Source organism: Gorilla gorilla, chromosome 2, assembly GCF_029281585.2.
Source record: "Gorilla gorilla gorilla isolate KB3781 chromosome 2, NHGRI_mGorGor1-v2.1_pri, whole genome shotgun sequence".
NCBI classification, from domain to species: Eukaryota; Metazoa; Chordata; class Mammalia; order Primates; family Hominidae; genus Gorilla; species Gorilla gorilla.
The window spans coordinates 27502095-27525944 of NC_086017.1; the positions used below are offsets into that span (position 1 = coordinate 27502095).

The 23850-nt window shown below is 34.5% G+C and overlaps 1 protein-coding gene and 1 non-coding gene across 36 annotated transcripts in view; one reads left to right on the forward strand and one right to left on the reverse strand.

The window, feature by feature from the left end:
• TBC1D5 (TBC1 domain family member 5) overlaps positions 1–23850 on the reverse strand; it is a 588093-nt gene that overhangs the window by 512032 nt on the left and 52211 nt on the right. The window lies entirely within an intron of this gene.
• On the forward strand, positions 2878–2941 carry LOC115934166 (U7 small nuclear RNA). Its single transcript, XR_004069994.1, has one exon. It is a non-coding gene; the product is annotated as a U7 small nuclear RNA (small nuclear RNA).

Here is a 23850-nt window from a genome sequence, read left to right on the forward strand (position 1 = left end):
TACATTGCCCAGGTTGGTGGTCTCTAACTCCTGGCCCCAAGCAATCCTCTCACCTTGGCATCCCAAAGCACTGGGATTACAGGCATGAACCACCACACCCAGCCCACTTTCTCCTTTAACACCAGCCTTGAGAGTAACTCAGATACCTGGAATTATCTCTTTCATATTTATCTTCTCAGATCCTATCACAGACATTATTTCTCATTAAATCAGGAAAACTGAGTTAAGCCATTTTATCTCCTAATTTTCACGGCTAGAAGTTGTCACAGTGCCAAAGAAGTTTAGAGGAGGAGGTTACCTGGAAAGCACTTGAATATCAGCAACCAGACCAATGCTATTAAAAGTATAGTCTGATTTCACTGCCTGACCATGAACTGTTTAAAATATTTTACAGCAATTTGACAGAGTAATGAGCCAATATTTTATGTATTTGATTTTTTTCTCTAGAGTAGGATAGGGTCCCGAATGTGAAGGCTGAATTCCACTTGAAAATGTCTGCTGACCTAAGAAAGTGCTTTGCTTTACTCTTTTAATTTGAATACCTTTAGATAGAACCCAAGCCCTCTGATTAGCTAAAGTGCTAAGTTATTTGCAACTGTTATCTGGTCAGTCCCAGAAGGCATCTGAGTGTCCAATTAAAGATCCACTGGACAAGTGTTTCTCAAATTGTAACACCCCTTAATAGGTAAGGAAAGCAATTTAGTGAGGTTTTTTTAAAATAATATCTGGCACTGCATGGCATGATATGTATGGCATGACACACAAAAAGTAGAAACACAGTATGTGTATATACACACATACATATACTTGTATGTGTTTATGTACATCAGTGTCCGTGGTTGTGATTTACATTTTCTTACTGGGGTTCATGGGCAAAAAAATGGAATGAACAGCACTGTGCCAGACCAGTATCTTCATTTCACAGATGCAGAAGCTGAGACTCAAGGTCGCAGTCAGCTGCAAGCAGTTCCAGTGTGCTTTCCTTTACATTCATGATTGTAATTTTGTATGTACAATGAGGTCTGCAAAGCCAATACATAGAAAATACAGAATATAAGTCCCAAAACTGATAATTTTAAAATCCTAGATCAATTAAAACTTTATTAGGTATTTTTTAAGTTTTAAATACTAAAGATGAAAATTTTTATGTAGAACAATATATATTTGATTACATAAAAATTTAAAATGGTTATATGACCCAAAAATAAAACAAATCCAAACAAATAAAACCAAATTCCTCAACTCACTAGTTTAAAAAAAAACCAAACACAGAAAAAAAATACTGACGACATACTACAAAAGACTGATCTTAATATATAATATAGTAATTAAATATGAGAAAACTACCTGAGTAACAGGTAAATGGTATTAAGAAGTGAATTATAAAATAAATATAAATGGTCAATAGCACTAAAAACGGGTACATTACAACAAGAAACTACTTTTCTCTTATAAAATTAGCAGAGATGTTTTCTTTTTAAGTATTAATACGAGTATTGATGTAAAAAATCCAGGAATCAAAATTGCTGGTGGAAATGAAACTTGTAAAGTTTGGCAGTAAGTATCCAGAGACTTGTAATTACCCTTCTAACCAGTAAGTCCATTTCTGGAATTTAGCCTATGGAAATAACGAGGGATATACGCAAACATTATTAAAAAGTAGTTTGACTGTAGTAGTATATGTAACAGTGGAAAATTCTAATAACCCAAATAGTCATCTATGGGAACTGGTTAAAAAATATATAGTACATCTATATAATAACAGAATGTTATGCAACTATTAAAAGAAATGATATAGGCTTATATTTTCTGCTCACAATATACTATTAAATGAAAAAGTAATAGATGCAAAAAAAATCCCATTTTTCATATAAAAAACTTATAAAACACAAGTAATCCAGTCTTACAACAACCCAACATCTTTAGAATAAATGGAAAAATGCATTTTTACACTGAACTTTCTAACAATCATTTTCTGTTTTCTGTTTGTTTGTTTGTTTTCCTGAGATGGAGTCTCACTCTGTGGCCCAGGCTGGAGTGCCGTGGCATGATCTCAGCTTGCTGCAACCACCACCTCCCGGGTTCAAGCAATTCTCCTGCCTCAGCCTCCTCAGTAGCTGGGATTACAGGCACACACCACCAGGCCCAGCTAATCTTTTTGTATTTTTAGTAGAGACGGGGTTTCATCATATCGGCCAGGATGGTCTCAATCTCATGACCTCGTAATCCACCCACCTCGGCCTCCCAAAGTGCTGGGATTACAGGTGTGAGCCACCGTGCCCAGCCAGAAAATGATTTTTAGAGATACCTAATATAATGTATTAAAAAATGCAAACATTCTTAAAACAGATCTCGATACCAAAGGCCATTTTTCAACAGTAACACTGAATATTCAATTGCATGGATAAAGTTAAATTTTACAAAAGAATTACAGATGCTGATGGTATGGATACAAATTCTTTTCACCTCTTTTGCATTCTGATGGGGAGGGAGAGAGGGACAGACAAAAAGAGAGGCAGAGAGAGACGAAGAGGACAATTTGCATTTCAGCTTTCTTCTCATCCCAAAAATGATTTAGTATAAGACACCACTCAAAACAAAGCGAACACATTATAGGACAAAAGAAAACAATTCAAGAAACAAGGCTAGAAGAACAGAACACTACCACTGTACCAGTTAAGGCTCTTGAATATAAACAACAGACATATATTCTAGTGAATCTAAGTCAAAAAGGAATTTATTGGCTAGGTACTAGATAGTTCACAACACTGAGACAAGGTTGGAAAATCCAGCTTGGACAGGAATCAAGGAAGGCAAATCATAGAAAATGTTTGCCTCCACAGCCTTGAATGAAGCCTGGAACTTATGTTACTGAATCAAAGGTTACAGGCTCTTTTAGAATTTGTCTACCAGGCTTTCTGGTTTTTACCGGAAAGCCCCGCTATTTAAAAAAAAAAAAAAAGGGAAGAAGAAAGGAAAAAAAAACGGTTAAGGCCAGGAGGAAGCATCTCAGTGGCAGCTCTTAGCCTCATGCCCATGGTCTTTCTAGCTGTCAAGGTGCAACTCTTAAACTACAGAAGGGCCTTGTGCTAGCCTTTAGGCTTCCTTAATCTTGAGAGGTGAGAAGCAGCCTCCTACTTAACCTAGAAAGGGGCCTAGTAAGGCCCCAGGCAATGAAAACCACATGTCCTCTTGGAAGACCAACTCTTTGTAGTAGAACTGAAGTGTCTTTACTTTGACTCAGTGTCTCGCTCATATCTTTATAAAAGTTTGCAAACTTAAAGTTGATAAAAATTACTGCAAATCTCTTTAACATCATTTTATTAGATTTGTTTGGTACCACTTCCAGTGTATTTCCAAGGCAAAAACGTACTCTTCCTAAAGTAATTCTATCAACCAACAGTAGACTGAGTAATTTGGATGGGGTCTAGCAAGTTTCTTAATACACTATAAGTATTGCCTCTTGCTTTATATTCTATCCGTCTGCTAATTTAGTTTCTTGCTTGCCTTTTTTGCTGCAGCTGTGCACCGGGTTAACTGTTTCAATGGTTTTCCTACAATAACTCACAAATTTTTTCCTGATCAGTGTGCTGTATGATTGGTTCTTTGTTCCTAAGATAATTATTTTACATTTGTCTACACTGAACTGCATTTGCCATCTGCTGGCCCAATCACCTAAACAATCCAAATCTTTTTGAATCTGATTGCATTGTTCCTCATTATTTCCCCTAGCTCCAATTTTAGGATCATCTGCAAACTCTGAGATCTTTTCTTTAAAGCTTGGACACATTTTATTTTAATATAGAGGGTTTTTTGTGTGTGTGACCCTTTAGACACTCCAGCTGAAATCCTTTTCCAACTAGAAAAGTTTCCAAAAAGCTTATCCAAAGATACCTTCCAATTATGCAGTCAAAGTGCTGCTAGAAACAAAGCTAAATAGAACCCATTCTATTTCATCTTTCTATACATTGCCATGTTTTTAAAAGTATTATGTCTTCTAAGTTCATCTCTTCAAAGTATAAATATTTTTAGGGAAGGCAATAATTCTATTTTCTAATTTGAACATTCATGGCAACTGGTTTTGCAGTAACTTTGCTGAACTACACATGACAAATTTTTCAGCAACTCCCTATACATAAAGTATTTCCTTTACTCATAAAAATACGTGTTGAGCACACATTAGTAATTAGCATTAGATACACTGCAGTCTTATGACCTTGGTCCAATTATTTATCTCCCAAAACTTCTGTTTCCTACTGACAAAGAAGATTTTAGAAGATAACTTCTAAGCACCCATCCACCTCTAGCATTCTGAATTACCTTTTATCTATAGAGTAACATACTAGAATCAGCATTTCTAAAATTTTTCTCCTTCAGATTTCCCAAGCATCATTTAATTATAAGCACTCAAATAATTCATTAATTTTTGCAACATTTTAGAACTGCAATATTGTATATTGATACTTATTTAGCAGTATTTACCCTTCAAGTTAGACTTGAAAAGTCTGAACATAGTAAATCTCCATTACTTATTAAGTAGGACACCGAGTACATGTTTAGATTTGGAAGAATTGTTGCTCCATAAACTTCAGTGATTTCTTAGTAAAATCAATTTTCACAAAAGCCCTACCTGTGTAACGATCTTATATAGGAGTTAAGATCTAATTTAAGAACCAACGGTTCTCTCAAAAGAAAGAAGTGCTGATTCTGGGTGGAATGACTTTCATTATAAGGTAGGATATTAAAATCCACCAAGAAAAATTATTTTTAATAATTCCAAAATAGTAACATTATAACAATTACTAGTATTAGATCTTTCGTCTTTTTGTGGAAGAACCCTCTAACCACTGATTAGTCCGAATTTTTTTTCATTTATTCACTCAACAGTTAGTGAATGTTAGAAAAATATAAAAATGAATACAAGACAGTGTGAGATGTACATCTGTTGCCTACAAAAAATCATTGTAGAAATACAGTCAGCTACACAGAAGTTAGGAAGAGGAAGAATTTACTTCTAGCTGCTGGATGAAAAGCTTTGTAAATGAGATGCATTTGAACTCTCAAATATGATGTCTTTTAAAAACAAGCCTACTAAGCTATGAATATTACCACAAAAAGACAAATATAAAGCACTAAGCAGCAAAATACTTCGAGCAACTGAACTAACCAAATGAAATGCTATAGGTCAAAAGCCTCTAACTTATAAAAATTAAGTCAGTAACAAGTATTTAATTTCTAAAGAGCTAAAGGACTCACTTAAAAAAAACATAATTTATTAAGCCCTTTATTTTAGAAAGAACCATTGATTTTCAACGCAATTACTTTTGTTATAAGGTAGGATTTGAGAATCCACTAAGAAAAAATTTTTTTTCTTTTTCTTTTTTCTTTTTTTAATGAGACGGGAGTCCAGACTGGAGAGCAGTGGCACAATCATGGCTGCAGCCTTGACGTCCCAGGCTCAAGTGGTCCTCCAACCTCAGCCTTCCAAGTAGCTGGGACTACAAGCATGCACCACCGCACCTGGCTAATTTTTGTATTTTTTGTAGTGATGGAGTTTTGCCATGTTGCCCAGGCTGGTCTCAAACTCGTGGGCTCAAGCTATCTACAGGCCTCAGCCTCCCATAGTGCTGGGATTACAAGCATGAGCCACGGTGCCCAGCCAGAAAAATTATTTTTAATAATTCCAAAATAGTAAGTTTATAACAAGTATTAAGTTTTTGTCTTTCAAAAGACAAAACCTTTTTTGTGGAAGAACCCTCTAACAACTGATTAGTCTGATTTTTTTTTTTCAAACACTTATGAAATGATACATGTTGTCTCCAGGAATAGTTTGTATTTTAAGATTAACGCATTTAATAAAACCATAAACAACCACTGACTTTTATTTCAAACAGGTCCCCATTTACTAAAACCTTGACCTTTGACTGTGTTATATTCTATTAAAAGTAACAACATTCTACATATGATTTAATTCTACCTGTAATCTAATAAAGGCATTTCACTAAATATATATATATAATTTCACTTAAAAATATATATATGAAGGCATTTCACTTAAAAATATATATATATATTTAAGATATATATATATCTTAAATCTCCCACATATTCAGAGCATAGGGAAAGAAATGTGTATGAGCTGAGAAAGGAGGAAATAAAAGCACTAGAGGAATGGGGGGGTGGGTACAGGGAGGGAAGAAAAGTGTTTCAATAAACATTTCCATAACTTAATACCCGCTTAGATTTTCAAAATTCTAGTTTGATTTTTTTACTGTTTGATTTTATACTCTATGCTACAGCTTATATTTGAATTACTAGTATCCCATAACCTGAAATTAAACTCAACTAAATCTCTTGAGGTGTATAACAAGCTATACATAATTACTAAGGTAATAAATAATTACGTTTCATTTAGTCTGTTAACTACCCTAAAGGATGGAATTTTACTAATATAATCTATTAATATTGTTTCATAGACTATCACTAGTTTTCAATTTGATAAAGCTAGAAGGGAGACAATATGCAGGGGTTTCAAACTGGCATCCATAGGCCACTTCCAGTGAGCAAACAATTCATTCTGCGTAAACTGCCAAGATTTTTTAAACTGAACATTTCACATAAAAATTTAGATTTTTAACTTACCTCAAAAAAAAATCACTAGATTCATAGTTCTGGTCCCACTGCTGTCAATGCTCCCCAGATGCCCACTAGACAACTTTCCTCCCCACTTTCTGTGGCTTACGAAGTTCCACAGGAAGTAGGGTTTGTAATCCCTAAATAGAGTGTGGAGGCAGTCAGATCCTGACTCGAATCCCAGCTCCCCCACCTCCAAGTTGCACAACCCAGGGCAAGTAGTTTAACCTCTTTAAGATTCAATTTCACCATCACGACTGACATGGTTTGGTTCTGTGTCCCCACCCAAATCTCACCTTGAATTGTAGTTCCCATAATCCCCATGTGTCATGGGAGGGACCCAGTGGGAGGTAATTTAATCATGGGGGTGGTTACCCTCATACTGTTCTCATGATAGTGAGTGAGTTCTCATCAGGTCTGATTATTTTTAAAAGGTAGTTTCCCCCTTTTGCTCAGCACTTCTCCTTCCTGCCACCATGTGAAGAAGGACGAGTTTGCTTCCCCTTCCACCATGATTTTAAGTTTCCTGAGGCCTTCCCAGCCCTGTGGAACTAGGAGTAAACTAAACCTCTTTCCTTTATAAATTACCCAGTCTCAGGCAGTTCTTTATAGCAGCATGAGAATGGACTAATACAATGACAAAGAAGATAATAATCATTTATAATTCAGGGGTTAAAAGTGAAATAATATATATAGTACAAAATACAAAATTAAATCTTCAATAAATGATAATTATTATACTACTTGGATTGAAATTCCTAAACCTAATTAACTAAGATTTACCATGAATGTTTCCCACCTTCTGTAGCCCCTAAAGAAAAAAACTAAATCACTATTGCCTTATCACTCCATAGGGCTCCTTGGTAAAATAAGGATAGGAATAATAAATATCTTATAGGGCTGTCATATTAAAATACGTTAATACATATAAAAATGCTAAGAATGGTACATGGCACATACTAACCTCTAAAAAGAGTTGTTATTATAGTAGTAATTGTTTCAGGGGGCTGGCACATATAAGCTTTAATAAATGTTTGATGAGGAGAAGCATGTCAGTGAGTAAAAATGCAACTCAATGAATACAAGACCACGTATCAAGATTATTCAAGGTATATATCTTTAACAGTCCTCTCGACTGTCCCATGTTTTTTGTTTGTTTGTTTGTTTGAGATGGAGTTTCCCTCTTGTTGCCCAGGCTGGAGTGCAATGGCGCGATCTCGGCTCACTGCAACCTCCGCCTCCTGGGTTCAAGAGATTCTCCTGCCTCAGCCTCCCAAATAGCTGGGATTACAGGCACACGCCGCCATGCCCAGCTATTTTTTTTGTATTTTTAGTAGAGATGGGTTTTCACTATGTTGGCCAGGCTGGTCTTGAACTCCTAACCTCAGGTGATCTGCTCACCTCGGCCTCCCAAAGTGCTGGGATTACAGGAGTGAGCCACCACGCCCGGCCAGACTGTCTCATGTTTTTACGTTAAAGCTGAAAAACTCAGTGAAAACCAAATCACTCTGAACATGTAAAAACAAACCTAATGTTCTGGGCTCGAACACAAATTATTATTAAACTCTTGACAGAAACCAAAGAGCTGATTCCAAACATAAAGCATGCACATTATATGGTGTCCGTAATTTATTTTCCAAGAAGTTTTAGAGTAGTCCTGTTTCAAGATTGCTAGAACCAGACGAGTCTAGGCTGTGCTTTCTTTCCAATTCTTCTCTGCCTCTTCAAGAACCTCAGCAGCAGAGTTCAGGAACAGTGGAAAGGGGGATCTCACTACCTTTTAGGATAGTAGTTACAAAATCTCAGCCTTTAAAAACAAAGAATGAAGAAAAAAGTCTGGTCAAGCAGCAACAGTGGTTCTCTATCAATTGGTACCAAAATGATGATTTGATCTTTAGCATACTAATCATCTCAGTTGATGTAGTTTTTAATTAGTCTGGGAATAATAAAGAAGCTCAATTCTTCAAGTATTTAACAAAGGATAAAGATAGTCTTTCCTGGCTAAAGTAGTAGGCATATTCCAGATTCCCGGCCATGTCAGGGAAATCCTTTCATAGCATTCAAAACAATGAGGAAAAGCAACAGAATTGACTCAAAAAGAGTAATTTCCTTTCCAACCTAAATAAACTTTACACAAACTTGCCTTTGATAATCGACTAAACAAGCTGCACCACTAGCATCAAGGGAGGGTGTGCAGATATCTAGCAGGTGCTGCAGTTTATCACAAAACCGTCTAAAATAATTGGAAGTGACAACCAGCACTACCACAAATGATTTATTAGTCTTTCACTCAGCTTTTCAGCTTCCTTAGGGCCAGAATAAATAATTTACCAACTCCGTATCTTCCAATCATTAATTCTTCCCAATGCATCCAAACTACATTTAACTCTGCTAGGTTCGGTCGAATAAAACACACAATAAGAATATTTTTCCAAATATAAAATTATCTGACCATATGTAAAGGCAAACATGTCAATCAAAGATGTACAATACAGATGCAGAAGGACTCAAAGTCAGCAACTGCAGTCAAGTTTGAGGGTGCTCGTGGAATAAATTAAGTGAACAAGAAAGCAGAGCCTAGCAAAGTGCTTCTCTCGTAGATGAAAAAAGACTCCAGTGACTCTGGACAGCAAACCAAAAAGGCAACCCAAGCACACTGAGTGACAGAGATTTTAAACCTCAAGCATCATCATCTCACAATAGTGAATTCACTGATTGACGGCCTCCCCCAAAGTGTCCCACAAATTGTAGAAAATATTCAATATCCTTAATCAAAAAAAGGTGGAAAAGTTGAGAACTATATGAATTTCAAGCAAAGTAGACTTAATAAAGTACAAAACAAGGCATCTTCTTTAAGGCATTTTAATAGCTATTTTGAATGGGTTTACAGGACAATTACAAACTCCTGTGAATTCAAAAATAGATGTGAAAATCAAAGAAATAAACATTCTCCCCCAAATCTGATAATGATGTTAAAAGGTATGTCTATTAATTATGTAGAAAAAACATACAAAAAGCAAAAATTACATCCTAAATCTATTTTTGATGTTAAGCTAGCCTTGTCTCATTAAATCAGCATCTATGATTAAAACAGAGATCATTTTTGGTACATAACGTATTGCACTATGAGAGCAGCATCTGTTTATTACACAGCATAAACATTTTTCAGCTTTCTGAAACTACTGACATTCAGTAAATGATCCAGACCTAGCAATTCACTTAAGCTTCTTTTTTATTTCAAGAAGAAATACTTTAAGTGAAAGAGTTAATAAAACTGATAGTCTAACATTCGGCATTCTATAAGCCAGCTTCAAGCTGTTGGGCATACAAAGAATTTCATAAATTGACAGCTTTCTCTTTAATGGTTTGAGAGTGCACCACAACCCAAATCTTAAGTGTGTAATAGATGTTTAAATATACTTTTAAATATATGACTTCTACCAAATACATGATTTTTTGCAAAATATAAAACACCTTAAAATTAAATTAGCTGAACTAGTGAAAATGATAATATAGATTTGAACCTAAAGAATGCAACTTATATTATACAATTTTTTAAAATGTCTAAAAACATTCCAAAATGTTCACAAAATAAGAATGTATTTTTTTCAATACTCAAGAGTTCACTGTTAACTGAAAGAATTATATACCTGGGCACAAAATCATATTGTTCATATTAAGCAAAACCATGTCTTATTTATGCACAGATCAAGCACACACGTTGCTGTGGCAAAATAAACTCCAAATAGCACAGGTCCTAGCCTCCCACAGGTTACAATAAAGCAAAAATATAAAAACTAGAAAACACCTACTTTTTAAAGGCATCTTTTTTAAACAGATGCAAAACATACAAAGATTTTTATGTTTTTTGTACTAGGAGGTTGGGAGGAGTCAGAGGACATCTGTTGAAAAGAAAAGCATGACAGTGTTGTCTGCAGGCTTCTTTGCCAGGAATGGAAACAGTGGATCGGCCTGTAAAGACAGGAAATTCAATAAGAAAAAAGAAAGCAATATACTGCTCTAGTGGCATCAAATTGCCTAAGGATGCTGCCTAGTGCCAGAACCTGGATACAATGCTATAAGAATTGATGGCAGCTTGTCCGTGTGCTGAAAACACCGAACCCTACAGAGCTCCATGTATATCTGTGGAAGAAGTCTATGCAAAGTATCCTGACCCTTAATGTCTGTCAAAAGAGAAACAGGTATACAAATTATGGTTTTGATGTTGTTCTATCATGAAATATTACACAACAGTTAAAATGAATCAACCAGGTGTAAAAAATCACAGCAAGTAACCGTTTAGGAATAACGATGGCTAAGGAGGAAAAAAATTGCAAATAATAGAATAACAACAAATAATGGAATATTTCAGTTAGGTAACCTTTAAGAACATTTAATGTTAATGGACACATAAATCTAGTAATAATACAAAAACAGGAAAGATATAAACCAATTTCGGTATGGCAGTTATCTCTGGGAAAGGAAAGACTTTAAAAATACATGTGGTGGCATACTAATTCCGCATGGTAAATACACGTTTGCCTGTTCTACTTATTTTCTGTACTTTCTTTTCTTTCTTTTTTTTTTTTTTTTTTTTTGAGACAGGGTCTCACCTGTCACTCAGGCTGGAGTATGGTGGCATGATCTCAGCTCACTGCAGCCTCTACCTAACCAGGCTCAGTTGATCCTCCCACCTCAGCCTCCCGAGTACCTGAGACTACAGGCATGTGCCACCATGCCCAGATAATGTTTGTATTTTTTTTTTTTGCAGAGTGAGGGTTTCGCCATATTGCCCAGCCTGGTCTCGATCCCATGGCTCAAGCAATCTGCCTGCCTCAGCCTCCCAAAGTGCTTGGATTACAAGCATGAGTTACTGCACCCAGCCTATACTTTCTAAAATTTTAAAAATTTAAGCCACAAAATGAACAATTTTCTTCTTAAAAAATTTAAAAGGTTTTACAATATTCTTACCTGAAACGTGAGGGCCTATCTTCTTTAAAATCACTGGTTTGGCCAGTCTTCATATTCTAAAAACTTTTAATGTAAATCTAAGACACTAAAAATTCTACCCTCTTTTCACAAGTTACTTGATTTAGTAACAATTTCAAGTCAAGTTCTCAGGAGATCTCATGCTTTTATTTCAAAAATGAACTGAAGGACTCCACCATGCAGATCTCCTGAATGAAGTTAAAGATACTCTCATCAGGGGGCTTTTAAATAAATAGTTCTGTCACTTGCTATGAGAACAAACAGGCTTGAGAGCCTGACTCCCAATTCCTTGACTCTGACTTCCCTGGGGGAACCTGTCACTTCATTAGTGAGTTAAGTTCTTTTCCATCTTCTTTGTTATGTGAGGTGTTAAACTTCTACATATTTGAAAAAAAAAAAAAATCCTAGTAAGACTTTGGACATATCAACTGAAACCTTAAAGAAATTCAGTACCACAAGTACAAGTTTTTTCATCTTGTGTTAACCTTTCCTGCAGCCAAATTTATTTTAAGTCCAACTCCATTTCTTTACATGCCTTTGAAAATTTGACAGGTCATCTATTGCGAAATACAAACAAGATGCCTCTCATTTACAATTAAATTTGTACATGAAAACAAAAGTTTAATATACTTTTTGTCACCATGAAGAAAATATGAGAGATATTGTTAATTTCCATAAAAACTGATAAATATTCTCTCAAAGTAGCAACCATCTGATTTCAAAAAAATTACTATCTTGTTATCTTAAATGAGAAATCATATCCAACTTATATTGATGTTTTTCTATCTGAAGTATGTCATGCAATATTGTAATTTATCTCATAAATCTACTAGAGTGTGATCAAATCCTATCAAATCTGATTGGCATAAATTTGAAACTATGAAGCAATCACATCTGTTAAGCAGTTTTAGGTTCCTAGACAACATTTTTAAAGTTCATACAATAACATAATTATACTTTTTTTTCTAGGACCTTCCTGCACTGGGTTTGAGCTTTTCATAAACTTTGTTTGTGTATACAAGATTCAGTATAACATAGAAAGTACAGTAAACAATAAAAGATGGAAGTGGGGGAGACGAAGTGATAGAGACGGTCTAAGTGGTACACTCAAGAAAATAATAAACTTTAAAGAAGTAGTCACAAGGTGGGGAAAATGAGTTCATTTGAGTGAAAAAATATAGTATATATTTAATTTTATCCTGAAACTACTCTTGAAAATGAATGTTGAATTTAAATGAAAATACGTGAACACAGAATAAAGAATGCCAACCATGTTTTATGAAGCAAAATACTAGTATACAGCAGAAACTTACTATCTATATGTTTTTGGTGTAGAAACTCTAATTTTTAAAATTTGAATGGTTTAATTAAAAGATTACATAGTATGTATAGGGATCAAAAAGTAAAAAATAAATATCCCCAAAGTAATTCTATGCAATTTTAAGAACATTTCTAACAAGTAAGCAAACGCAAGCATAAAAATGAACAGTCTGAGTTACAGATAACTCAGACTATGGCTACCAAGACAGATTATCAAAAATAAAATTCAGAACACTGTTAAGTAACTTTATCAAGTATCAATCCTTTCTGTCTTTATACACATCATGCCTAAGATATGACTTAGGAATGTGTGAACGTTCTACTAAAGATAGCTGAACTAGTAGAAACTCCATTTGAGCCATTCATTGGTAACTGATCATATACAATTTCGAGATATTTCCTATCCTCCTAATCCTTACACCTGTCACTCTTTACATGCATACAGCTTCTTAAGAAAAGATACCTTCCTAAAGTGAGTATCTCTTCAACTTCACTGCAAACCAACCAGGGTCTTGTATGTACTCAATACCTATTTGCTGATTCACTAATTTTAACTTACATGAAAGGAGGAGTCATGAGTTAAACAGTTTAAATTAAAGCAATTATATTTCCTACCTTTAAAGTTAAAATCGATAAAACTAAACAAAACATGATGATCAAAGGAAAACTTCCAAAAAGAGACAACAGGTAATTATGATGGCGAAATTTCATCAAGAGAGTGACAAAGATTTTTTTAACCAAATCTTGTGCTTCAGATGTTTTCCTTTTGTCTGTGGATATGACATGCTTTCACAGAACAAAAAGATGTTTCCTTAGAATTTATTATTTTACTATTTGGAATGACTGAAATGATATGCTAATGGAAGAAAATAAGACTTTTTCTGTATTCTTTGCCCTTTATTATATGATATTGTTATACTCTCCTTAACACGTAAAACTATCCACTAGTCATTCTATTTTTTTCAATATCTTGTATCTTAATTCCTAATTAAATGCATCAAGAAAGATTCTCCATTACAATGAAACTCTCATGACTACTTTGTCATCTAGCTTTAATATAAAGACATTTCTCTGATTACCCCAAGATGACAACAGTATTAATATTTTACTAAAAGAAATAAATCTCCATTAAGTTTTTAAAACTCTATCAAACACTAATTGAAATAGGATTAAAATAAGAAATAATTTCAATCCTTCTGACTAAATTGTACTGTTGTTATCTATTATCTACCTCATTTCTGCATTTTGTTTATGTTTTCATTCATCTAAGAAATATGTCAGCAAAGTCTCAGGATACAAACTCAATGTGCAAAAATCACAAGCATTCCTATACACCAATAACAGACAAACAGAGAGCCAAATCACGAGTGAATTCCCATTCACAATTGCTACCAAGAGAATAAAATACCTAGGAATCCAACTTGCAAGGGATGTGAACGACTTCTTCAAGGAGAACTACAAACCACTGCTCAACGAAATAAAAGAGGACACAAACAAATGGAAGAACATTCCATGCTCTTGGATAGGAAGAAACAATATTGTGAAAATGGCCATACTGCCCAAGGTAATTTATAGATTCAATGCCATCCCCATCAAGCTACCAATGACTTTCTTCACAGAATTGGAAAAAACTACTTTAAAGTTCATATGGAACCAAAAAAGAGCCCGCATTGCCAAGACAATCCTAAGCAAAAAGCACAAAGCTGGAGGCATCATGCTACCTGACTTCAAACTATACTATAAGGCTACAATAACCAAAACAGCATGGTACTGGTACCAAAACAGAGATATAGACCAATGGAACAGAACAGAGGCCTCAGAAGTAATACCACACATCTACAACCATCTGATCTTTGACAAATCTGACAAAAACAAGAAGTGGGGAAACAATTCCCTATTTAATAAACGGTGCTGGGAAAACTGGCTAGCCATATGGAGAAAGCTGAAACTGGATCCCTTCCTTACACCTTATACAAAAATTAATTCAAGATGGATTAAAGACTTAAATGTTAGACCTAAAACCATAAAAACCCTAGAAGAAAACCTAGGCAATACCATTCAGGACACAGGCATGGGCAAGGACTTCAAGTCTAAAACACCAAAAGCAATGACAACAAAAGCCAAAACTGACAAATGGGATCTAATTAAACTAAAGAGCTTCTGCACAGCAAAAGAAACTACCATCAGAGTGAACAGGCAATCTACAGAATGGGAAAAAATTTTTGCAATCTACTCATCTGACAAAGGGCTAATATCCAGAATCTACAAAGAACTTAAACAAATTTACAAGAAAAAAAACAAACAACCCCATCAAAAAGTGGGGAAAGGATATGAAAAGACATTTCTCAAAAGAAGACATTTATGCAGCCAAAAGACACATGAAAAAATGCTCATCATCACTGGCCATCAGAGAAATGCAAAGCAAAACCACAATGAGATACCATCTCATACCAGTTAGAATGGTGATCATTAAAAAGTCAGGAAACAACAGGTGCTGGAGAGGATGTGGAGAAATAGGAACACTTTTACACTGTTGGTGGGACTGTAAACTAGTTCAGCCAAAGTGGAAGACAGTGTGGCAATTCCTCAAGGACCTAGAACTAGAAATACCATTTGACCCAGCCATCCCATTACTGGGTATATACCCAAAGGATTACAAATCATGCTGCTATGAAGACACATGCACACGTATGTTTACTGCAGCACTATTCACAACAGCAAAGACTTGGAACCAACCCAAATGTCCAACAATGATAGACTGAATTAAGAAAATGTGACACATATACACCATGGAATACAATGCAGCCATAAAAAAGGATGAGTTCATGTCCTTTGTAGGGACATGGATGAAGCTGGAAACCATCATTCTCAGCAAACTATCGCAAGGACAAAAAAACCAAACACTGCATGTTCTCACTCATAGGTGGGAATTGAACAATGAGAACACTTGGACACAGGAAGGGGAACACCACACACTGGGGCCTGTTGTGGGGTGGGGGGAGGGATAGCATTAGGAGATATACCTAATGTAAATGACTAGTTAATGGGTGCAGCACACCAACATGGCACATGAATACATATGTAACAAACCTGCACGTTGTGCACATGTACCCTAGAACTTAAAAGTATAATTTAAAAAAAAGAAATATGCTTTCCACAAAAACATTGATAAAAATAAGACAATTCCTGTTCTTATCATAAGCAATAAACTAGTAATTATAATGTGGCACAATAAGTGCTCTAATAAGGTATGTAGGAGGTGAGGTAAGATAACTGAAGAATCACAGAAAGTTTTCAAGAGCTGCATCTTGCAAAATGAATACACAAAACAACTGGTTCACCAAACACAGATTAACCACATGAAATTACTTCTTCTCCCTCCCAAAACCCTACTAAAATGGCAGTTAATAATTTTTTAAGGTGTATTTCACAAGGACAAAAAAGTGGAAGTGGAGAGAAAAACGGAAGGAAGATCACAAATTTTTGGAAAACAGATGAATAACTTATCAAAAGAAGTTACTCATAACAGAACACATCAGAAAAGACACTAAGAAGCAAATCATTCTGCCCACAATCAGGCAATGACTCAACCTCACACATCCCACTTCTACACTGGTGCTGAATCTCCAACTAAGAGAACTGAGGGAAAAAGAGGGATAAAAAAAAACAAAAACAGGAAAAGAAAATAATTCAAGATAACATCCCAAACTGAAAGACATTTGCTCTTAAAAGGGTCCTCTGAAGATTCATTAAAAAAATGAATAAAACCCATTCTAAGACATATTATCATAGAATTTCAGAGATAAAGAAATGATCCTAAAGCCTTCTAGAATATTAAGAACAAGCCATATATAGCCAGGAAAAAAAAAGTGGTGGACAAAAAAAAGTGGCAATGGATTTCTCAGGAGTAACGGTGAATGTTGTGAAACGAAGCCTTTAATATCTAAAATAAAATTATCTACAATCTAGAATTCTATATCCAAACCATTAATCAAGTCTGAGAGTAAAATAGAGATATTTCAACCTTTCCTAGGGCCTATTTCCATATAATGAAAAAGTTACAGAAAAAAAAAAAAACAATGAGTTGGGATCCACGGATATGAACAAAGTAAAGGTATCCAATCTCTGAGGAGATTGCTAAAATGTGGGACAGTATGACTACTATCTATCCCAGAATTCCTGCCACACTGTCAAGGCGTTACATACATGAAGTTTGTATAATGCAACAGAGACCACACCCTCCTAAAACAGAAGGTAAATGGAACAGGTAAAGAAATGTAATACAAGAAGTTACAGAGATGTTTTATAATAGATTATTGGAAACAAGACCAGAATAATACTGAACACTGGGCAACATAAAAGTAATTTTAATACGCAATTTTAACGCATTTATTATTATTATTCTAAAAAACGAAACTTCAATATTCAAAATGACAATCATGAATTATTTTTTTAAAATCCTTGTTAATTGATAAAATTTAATGAGGTGCACAAATCTTAAATTAACTTTGTTGTTAAAAGAAGTCTTAAAATCCTGCTGTGTATTTGCAATTGTTTAGCTCTCAGTAACTGTATTACTGAACTGAAAACTTTTCAACTAAATATCTACTTAGAAACACTATAAATTAGGAAGTGGAAAGAATATGTGAAGTACATTATACATTAATATTGAGCCAATTTATTTTACTTAAGCTTCCCCTCCACACAAATTTCTCCTAAATTATCAGATTCTTCATTTTATAAAAACTTATCAATATTTTTATATAGTGAAGTATTACTGATTTATCTTTGAATAGAGTTTGGTCAAGTAGATATTCAAAAGTTTTCTGGTACTTGGGACAATCTGTAGTCTGAGACTAGCTGACCCTTGCATTGCAGAATACCTAGCATATCTGGTCCCCATCCATTAAATGCCAAAAACACTCTCACATTCGTGACAAGTGAAAATCCCAAACCGATTTGTGAAACTTCCTTATGGAGCAACACCAACCTTGTTTGAAAACTGTTAGTCTAAAAGTCTTACATTAAGAAAAAGCCTGCTAGGGTGTGGAAACAATAGAAAAAAGTCTGAAGGAAACACTTTTATCAGTTATACTAAAAGTTTTAATTTATCAATTTTATCCTCATCTAAATGTTCTTTCTTTAGATGCATTTTTTGGTACTCTGTACTGAGGATGACTTAAAGAGATCTGATACAATCACTCTAGAACATATGTATATTTGCTTTTTTTTTTTTTTTAAGACAGGGTCTTGCTATGTCATCCAGGCTGGAGTGCACTCGGGTGATCACGGCTCATTGCAGCCTCAATCTCCTAGATTCAAGCAATCCTCCCTCCTCAGCATGGGACCACAGGTACACACCACCATATCTGGCTGATTTTTTTTATTTTTATATTTGTAGAGATAGGATCTCCCTATGTTCCTCAGGTTGATCTCAAACTCCTGGGCGCAAGTGATCCTCCTGCCTCAGCCTCCCAGAGTGCTGGGACTACAGACGTGAGCTACAGTGCCTGGCTATTCACTTTTTAGTAAAAGGCTTTCCTATATATGATCTTTTTAATACTCATTTAGATAGCCAAACTAAAGTCAAATACAGGATCTAAGGCATGTCTTTTATATAATTTGTGTGATATTGTTTTTGTTGTTATTGCTATGTTGTTTGGTTTTTACTGTTTCTATGAACAATATCAGTACTAAGATGGTCAATACTGAGACACTGTATCAAGTCACTGTAGTATTTAGTATTATTAAAGGCTCCTATATATCACTATTATGTAACAGCCTAAGAAATCCCTGAAGTACAACAGGGTCCCCTTTTTTGTTTGCAAACTCTAAATTTAATAAGGATCTATTTAATTAGTCCAGAATTCAAATACATCCAAATTTTGCAACCACATGGGAGGTAGGCAGAAAGAGATTTGAAACACTTCCATGAGAACAACCTGGATTGTTCTACTAAAACATCAGTGCAGGGACCCAAACTACTTCATATGCTGTCCACAAAATGGATGAGGCATGAAAGAAATCTTGTGTTTACCGTGACCTTTGGCTGTACTTTTACTTGTCATAATTATAAAGAAGCTACTCTGAGAGCCCACACATAAGACATAGTATTACTCTTAGACCTATAGTAAAGTATTTCAGGAAGGGCTTCATACCATTAACTAACTGGAGGCAGAATACATGGGTAGTTCTTTCCTTTTTTGTTAGGCATAATAGGCATTTCTGAACAAAGAAAAAGTTCTCATATTATACATATGAATAAGATTTATTGCACAAGAATTTTTCCAATTGTTTAATGCACATTCAAGTACAAATACGCCACTCTGGTTACCTGGTTCAACTTAACAAGTCATGTATGTTCTAAACACAAAAACTACAAATTAAAATTGTACAATGTAACTATGACTTTAATAATGTAATTTGCCATGTCAGATAAATACATATCAGGAGGAAATTCAAAAGAAAACTATACAAAAAAATTAAGTTACTCTCATCTAGAGATTTCTATTTTCCCACACAGAATTTCACCAAGGAAAAATAGTTGTTTTCGGAAATGTTTTGGCAAAACTGCCAGCTTTATCAACATATGTGACATGTAACACGCTTTTAAAGAAAGAAAAGACCACTGGATCATCCAACATGAAATTATAAACCCTAAAGGCATGACAAACAGGATTAGATTTCACGAAAATGTCAAACATATTACAAATTAGAACACGGGTCTCCAACCCCCAGGCCATGGATTGGTTCAGGTAGGTGGCCTGTTAGAAGCCAGGCCACACAGCAAGAAGTGAGTGGCAGACCAGCCAGCAAAGCTTCCTCCGTATTTACGGCTGCTCCTCATCAGTCGCATGACTTACCTGAGCTCCGCCTCCTGTAAGATCATCAGCAGCATTAGATTCTCATAGGAATGCAAACCCTACCGTGAACTGCGCATGCAAGGGAGCTAGGTTGCCTGCACCTTATGAGAATCTAACTAATGCTTGATGATCTGAGGTGGAACAGTTTCTTCTGGAAACCATCCCTACCCTTCCCCCCACCGTCCATATAAAAATTGTCTTCCATGAAACCAATCCCTGGTGCCAAAAAGGTTGGGAACTGCTGAATTAGAAGATTTACAAGGCAAAGGAAGCACAAAAATTTCTTTAACAGGCCAGGTGTGATGGCTCACTGCTGTAATCCCAGCATTTTGGGAGGCCAAGACAGGAGGACTGCTTGAGCCCAGGATTTCAAGACCCCATCTCTAGAAAAATAAAATAAAATATAATATAATGTTTGAAAAAAACTTGTAATGCTTTATATGAAGAAAAACTTTAGAACTATCCATTAAAGTATGCTCAACTTTGCCATACCTATCGTTCTGCTCCCAAAAGTAATCATCTTTTACTGTCACCTTGAAAATAGGTTCCAAAAGCCATAAAACATCAGAGTTATCATTTACTAAAGTCAATTACAAAATGCCTATGTTGGCTAACATAAATACTGGTCACAAGAGAACTTAGTTTAATCATAAAGAAAACATTCTTAAAGATATTACACATGAATTAAGACTCCTGTTAAACATACACTTTACAAGACTATTAGAAATTACTCAATGGAAGTTCAGGTACTACCACAGGTCCCCATTTGACCAGGAAGGTCCCAGTTCATACCTGTTGTCGTTACATATTACAGTATACTCTTTCATTCTCAAAACTCTCCTGGATTATAAGATAAATTATGTCATTAACCTAGTTATTAAAATATTTCCTATTAATAAATCGTGTTCCTAGGATTTTAAGTTGTAACATTATTTACTTGAAAAATCTTTCTAACTTAAAAACTTTTAGTGATTCATACAGTACCCTACCGGTCACACAGATGCAGTTACTTATGGCATTCATACCAATATCACCCAAACTCCGTTGCCGTCTAATTCATCTGTTCTCAGAGGTGCTCTGAATATTTAAGACCCAGGATGGAGGCTTCCCTCTGTCTTCAAGTAGAAAACAGGTTGGAAAGATCTTTTCCTCTTAGTCTCATACTAATTCAGAACATCTTTCCTTACTTTTTAAGGTTCCCCAGAATATTTTAAATAATTACATCTAAAAGTTTAGAATTATAATTGATTGCTTTCTTGTCCTTTTTATGCACATGTTAAAATGCTTAACTGTGTATTAAAGACTATATTTGGGATTAATAGTGTTTGTGGTCATTTCTATAAAAGCTCAGGCAACAAGCACTTAATCATTCTTTTAACAATATGTACGTGTGACCCTGATAAGAACATTATTTTTTTTAAGGAAATTAAATTTTACCTAATAGAGCCCTGGAAATGGCCTTGGGCTTAAGAGTCAAAAGACCTGATATGAGTGTTGCACATCCACCAGGCAAACACTATCCCCAAAGCACAAATTCTTCTTTTGTATGTAATTTTTCCTCAACAATACAGTATTATAAGAAGAATTAAATCAGAAAATTCAAGAGGCTCAAGTACTTGTCTGCTGTTTAAGAAAGATGACTAAATGTTATACAAAACGAATATACTTTGCAAGTTAAATATTTAGAGGAAAATACCAGTACTCTCTAAAAAAAGTAAAACAACTTTGGTTAAAAACTACGGAGTACTATCTATGTGTACAAAACTGTAATGGGCTACATAGAAAGGCCTTTGAGTCAGAGTAAATGAGTCCTAATGCGAGCCCCACCACTTTCAGCTGTGTGGCAATCAGCAAGCTACTTAACATCTCTTAAGTCTCTGTTTCTTCAACTCGAAAATGAACAGTACTTATATCACTGTGAAGATCAACAAATAATCCATGTAAAAGATATGAGCTCTGTATCTGCACATAAGAAATCTACAATGCTAAGTATTATTATAAAAGTCTACATTAATGTCTCTTTTCAAAAACAAGTCCTAAAAAGTTATTTTGCTGTCATAAGAAAATTTCACATGTGCATGTGTGTCTGTGCACATATCTGTGTATCTTCCAAGGAAAGATCACTTAGATGACACAGCTAGCACTCCCCAAATATATGTTAATAATAGGGGCTGGGTTGATTATTCAATACTGGAGAAGGAAGCTTTTTTTTCTTTCTTTTTTTTTTTTTTTCAAAAGAAGACCACATTGGCAGTACTGAAGCACATTTAAAAAGAAAATGCCATATCTAATAGTATCTGTGGTTGTTCATCTCCAGAAAAGACACAGATATGTATGACACACACATTTCTAAATCCATGTATATAAATCAAAGGAAAACACTTCCTTTAAGGCAAGCATATGAAGATACTAAAGGAACATTCCAATTAAATATTCATATATTCAATATTTCAAAATAAGAAATTTGGATATATGTATGCATAATTTACAATTTTATAGTGAAACCTGTCTACAGAGGCCATTTTCACTATATTTCAGTAGCATCTCAACTTGAAATGTACAATGCAGTTTCTCTCTCAAGTGTGAAAACTGTAAAGTACATACTAATTCACTGCAAGCAAACACAAAATAAAGACCATGTTGTGCATATGGCACTCACCCGAATGACTACTTTAACCTATTCATTAAACCCTTTCAATAAGAGAGCCCTAATAACTGCTCTATGTTACGAAATAGAATCAGAAATGATCTTAAATTTGATTAAAAATAGAAACTTCACACAAGAGAATTATTAACTAAGTCAAAGAAACTACAGCTTGCATTTATAAAGCTCTTTGTCCATTTTCATTCATTAAATATAAAAATTTCCGTAAGAAATATGTCATTATGACTGACATACACAATTTATATAGAAAGATTTATATAAACAGCCTGATGTTTTCCAAATACAAATATAAGGGGGATTTAAAAAAACAAAGATTACAGCAGTCAAATTTATTCATCAAGAATCCAAATCTGAGTTGGACTTCATTTCTCTGAACTGTCCTAAAAACATTCCAGTAGTAGAACAGATTTGCCATTAAAATAAAATAACCAAGACTTATTCATTTTAAAACAAGTAAGAAATGCAGATCTGTCCTTTAAAGACACAAAGGGTAATGCAGACTGAGGTTTACATGTTCAATCACTGTTTATAAATTATAGGCTATATCATTAATTTGTAAGTGACTAAAATGAGTATGCACATAATACACAAACATTCTACCACTGGTAACTCTAAATAGGTAAATTTAAAGCTAAACAAAGCTGAAATTTTATCTCTGCCATAAATTAAAAAAAAAATCCATGAGCATTGCAATGACTATACTTTTGCCTTAGAGCTGATACTTTAATTTTCAAGAACCACAAAGAAAAAAATCAAAACTAGTCAGTAACAATGCAGCATCTAAAAGCAATAAACTCAAAATTAACTTATAAATAATTTAAAGGATGTCATGAAGATGTATTAATAATTCATCAGATAAATAATTTACTAAATAATCAAATAAATAAATAATGAAATACATAAATAAAACAGCAAATAAATAATTCTGCAAAATAACCTAAACAATAAGTCACCCAAACATATCACAACCTACAAAGCTACAATGATTTTCCGGATTTTGATAATTTAAATAAGCAAATGTACATAAGTTAGATCAATCCTTGTTAGAATTAGAAATATTTTTCAATACTATTGGTAAAATCCTCATCTCAATACATATGAACACATTTTCAATGTTTAAAAGACTGCATAGGATTAGTTCTCATACATCATTAATATAATTATAATACAACTTCCTTGATATTATATATATCTTTCTCTAACATATTTTCCCTCAAACAACTGGACACTCAAGACATTCTTAACTTACACTTCTTTTTCAAAGAAATACCTACAATATAATAATGCTACAGCCTTTCTGACAGTTTTCCTATCTTCACCAAATCTTTAGAAATTTTCTGCAGGAGAACAATAAGAAGAGCCTTAATTATTACAGACGGC